Here is a 4,526-nt window from a genome sequence, read left to right on the forward strand (position 1 = left end):
TTAACTTTTTTTTTTTTTTTTTTTGCAGTTTTTGACTGGGGCTGGGTTTGAACCTGCCACCCATGGTATATGGGGCCAGCACCCTACTCCTTGAGCCACAGGCACCACCTTGTTTTTAACCCTTATTCATTTATTTTTTCTCTTGACTGTTAGGAGTTCCTTATATATTTTGGATGTTAACTGCTTATCATATATATGATTTAGAAATATTTTCTCTCATTTCATAGGTGCCTTTTTAACTCTGATGATTTTTTCTTTTGATGTATATAAGCTTTTTATTTTGATGTAATCCCACTTATTTATTTTTTCTATTGTAGTCTGTATCTCTGGTACCATACTCAAGAAATCATTACCAAGACCAATGTCAAGAAGGTTTACACTTGTTTTTTTCTAAGAGTTTTACAGATTTTATGCTCAAATTTCCAACACCTTTTGAATTAATTTTTGGCATATTATGACTTAAATGTCTAATACTATAATCATTAGTATTATATAAAACATAGTCTAACTTCGCATATTGATTGCTTACTATGATATTGCTAAATTCTCTCATTATTTCATAGCTTATTTCTATGGATTCCTAGTTTTTTTTAGTAAATCATAATGTTATTTATCAATAAAAATATTTTCTTTCTTTTTTTTTTTAAAAAATGCAACTGTGTTTTGTGTTGCTTTTACTCTCAGAGAACGTTCATAACTAGTTTAAGCCCATCAATTTCATAGAGAATCATGTGTTAAAAATAAGCAAATTGAATGACCAAATAAATTAAAAATGTTTTAAAGCCCTGAGTTTGTAGACTGGTTTTAGGAGATTTTCAGGAACCATGGACTCTATTTCAATAAGCAGCTTATAGATTTTGGCAAACCATATTTCCTATGACATTGGGGTCTCATACAGGTCTGCAGTTCAAAATCCAAGTTTGAAATCTGGGACAGAAGGCATTCTGGAAAATGGAGAATCTAAGAAAACCAATGATGTCTCATGTTCCATGCTGACTGTCATGGAAGGGCAGGCCATCGGTTGGTCTGAGTGTAGCTGGTCTCGTGTGAATCCAACTCCGTACACCATCGCTAAACAATGAAACACGTCAAGCAAAGTACATAGTGTGCTGAGTGTCCTGATGAACCTGGACCACCTTGGCCAGGGCTTGGTGGTCTCGCCCGTTACTCTGCCCAGAGGTATGGCTCCCTTCAGCACTGTCATGCTCCTTACCCACCAGGTGGTACCTGACCTGGAAGGCCACCAGGTGAGCATAGTATGCTCGTGCAGGGATGGATACAGAGCATGTGCAGAGCACATAGGTATGACACAGCTGGTAGGTTAGAATCTGCAGCTCATCAGAAGAGAAACGACCCCAAAGGACGTGATACTGCAAAGGCCTGCTTGTCACTGGATGCCTGCGTCACTGCACAGGTAAAAATCAAACCCTGTCGGGTGGGTGATCTTCGTGTTCACAGTCAGCCCTGCTGGAATGTTTCCACTCTTTCCAACCCGCTCATTCTTGTCGGTGCCGAAGAGCCGCGTGTGGTGCCTTTCGGCACCACGATGAAAGTCATCCCCGGCTGGTAGTCCTTCTCCAGCTTGATGCAGGCCTCGAAATGGCCAGCAGCTCACGGTGGAGAACCTGCTGGAACTGTCCCTCGGAGACTCCATCACGGTAGAAGATGATGCGGGTGGGCTTGAAGCGTGTGGACTTGTAGAACTGAATGAGGAGCTCGCAGACCATGGCGGCCAAGTCCTGAGTGACCTGCTGGTTCTGGGGTACGCGCACCGTGACACAGTAGCAGTTGGGGTGGGCGTCCATGCTGCCCACCACAGCAGCATCCTCAGCGGGTGGGTGAATGGTGTCTGCTCCCAGGAAGATGACAGGCTGCTGGAACACTGGAGGCCTGCCCTGGGGCAGCAGGATGTTGTTCACACCTCCCAGCTTGACACTGATCTTCAAGCAGAGGTCGGACAGGGTCTGCGGTGTGGTCCTCTGCACATTCTTCATCTGTACACACTGTGTGGCTGTGGCCATGCCCAGGACAGTGTCTCCCACGCACTTCACTTCAGCCTACAGGCGGGTTTTGCCGGGCAGGATGACCACTACCAGCTGCAGGCCCGCGTATGTCTTCTTCATGTGCCTGAACATGGGCTCCACGCTGTCCGGTCCCTGAGCATACTTGCAGAAACACGGCTGGCCCTGGATGGGTATGCCCGCATCTCTTGAGCTCTTTCTGAGCTGCTCTGTGAAGGACTTCAGATGGACTTCTGCCCCTGGGCTTGCGATGGCCCCCACCTTGATCTTGATGCCGGTGTGGAACTGCTTGTTTCTTATGTCCCAGACGCCCTGCACAAAGGTGGCAATGGCTTTATTCCTGCCCCCATAGAGGATGGAGGGCGGCTGCAGCACCCATCCAGTCACATCCAGCATTTCGTCTTTGACCATGATTCCAAACTCAGGAACATATGGGTCTGTGTTAAAACTTGCACTTCGCATCAATTTGCTAAACTCTTCTTGCCGATGGGGTGCTGACCTAGCAGTTGCTCTGATCATAGTTGAAGTCTGATTGTCTGTCAGTTTTTTAATACACCTCTGTCCTGCCACTATGTTACAGACCTCCAAGGGAAGGTAGGTGCGTTTCTGCTCCTGTCCGACTTGTAAACATGGAAGGTGGGGGTAGCAGAACCAGCTTGTGCCTATCCTTGAAGTACTGGGCCACCGTGCACTCCACCATCTGCCAGCTCTCCTGCGGCAGCAGGAACGTTTGGTGGCTGGCAGGCCCCCGGGTCACATCGCAGACTTGGTACTTCCTCTTCATCTGCCCACAGTGCGTTATCTCCACCTTTTGACCTTTACTTTCTTTGGTAAACTTTACACTTTGGGAACCTGTCACCGGTTTTTGTGGTTCTTCAATACTTTCAAGAGCCAAAACTTGACAAACAAACTCGATAACTGGCTGTGCCTTATAAAACGCAATTGCCCACACATCAATGTTCAGCATCATTTTCCAAAGAGAAGGTCGGACGGACTGATGGAAGCTGCACCATACTTCTCTGCCCCCGTCAAGGGAGTTGGACCAGCCTTTGGACGTGGTGAAGAAAGAGCGGCCCACAGGTGCGTACCTCGTGGACGGCAAATGCTTCATGACCACATCCAGGGCCTGGATCGTCTGGAAGGGGACACTGGGCAGTCACCCGGAAAGTTCATGTAACGCCTGTAAGCTCACGCAGGACACCCACTTGACGGACACCTTGAAGATGCCATCTTTGCCTTCTCCTGGCAGCGTGACCTCCAGCCCCACCTTATCCCTCCCAATTGGAAGGGGCATCACCGTATAAAGATTCTTCCTTCCATCAAACACTGATTTCCGATCCCCAAAGATTTGTGTTTAAAAGTGCTGGATTGTGTGTTCCACTATTTCCCTGTTGACTCTCCTTGGGCATTTCTCAGGCTTTATATCCAATTCATAATGATAGATGTCAATTTGGGGGATGTCCATTTCGAAGAAATTGGCCTGCAATTTGATTGTTCTCCTGGAGGTCCCAAAGTGAGGTCTGGGTGGAGGCTTGAAGGCATATCCTTGGATGCGGGGTGGCAGCACAGGAGGTGCAAGCACCAGGTTGGCTCCCGAGTACATGGTGGTGCTGCCCCGGGGCTCAGGGCCAAGGGGCAGCCGCTAGCTGCGAGGGAGCCTCCCACAGAATGATCCGCCCCAGTGCAGCCGCCTCGCCAAACAGTTTTACTGGATGCCATTCTTTCTTTTTTAAAATCGTGTGCTTTTCCTCCTTTATTGTCTCATTGTCCTGAAGATTTCCACTATTACATGTATTTCCCAGAAGTGGTGGTGATGAGTGGTATTGCCCTGTTTATGATTTTAGGGGAAAATATTTAGTCACTGTCATGCGGGAAAAAAATTGTAGAGAGATCTTTTATCTATCTGGTTGGATAAAAGGTTTCTGGTGTTAAAAAACATGAATGGATGTTGAATTTTGATAAATGCTGTTTCCAGACCTATTCAGAATCTATTGATATTTTTCATTTTTAGCTCTCTAATAGTGTAGATGATTATGATTGTTTATGAATGTTACACCATTCCTGTATTCCCAGGATAAACTCAACCTGGCTATAATGTGTGGCTGACTTCAGTATACAAAATTTGGGATAAATATTTTTGAGTCAGTGTTCAGAGATATTTCTCTGTAATTACTATAATCAATTTCTAGCTTTGGCATCAAATTAATACTACATCTCAAAGTGTTGGGATCTGTCCCCTCTTCTTTTATTTCCCAGAAGAATTTACCTAAAAAATGTATTCCTTTTTTAAATGCTGGCATTTACCAGTAAAGTCCTATAGGCAAGAGTTTTCTTTGTGGGGAATTTAACTGGAAATTTAATTATTTTAAAATATAGTGTTATTTGGGTCATGTATTTTTTTTTCATGACTGATTTTTACATATAGCCATTATATACATACTGGCTATTAAATTGTTGGTAATATCCTTTTGTTATCATTTTAATATTGTGAGATTTGCACTGCTG

The 4,526-nt window shown here is 45.0% G+C and overlaps 1 pseudogene; it reads right to left on the bottom strand.

The window, feature by feature from the left end:
* Positions 1–1,088: 1,088 nt before the first annotated feature.
* LOC100944969 lies at positions 1,089–3,624 on the bottom strand (annotated as a pseudogene).
* Positions 3,625–4,526: the final 902 nt, after the last annotated feature.

This window comes from Otolemur garnettii, unplaced genomic scaffold, assembly GCF_000181295.1.
Source record: "Otolemur garnettii isolate 467f Iridium unplaced genomic scaffold, OtoGar3 scaffold00124, whole genome shotgun sequence".
NCBI lineage: Eukaryota > Metazoa > Chordata > Mammalia > Primates > Galagidae > Otolemur > Otolemur garnettii.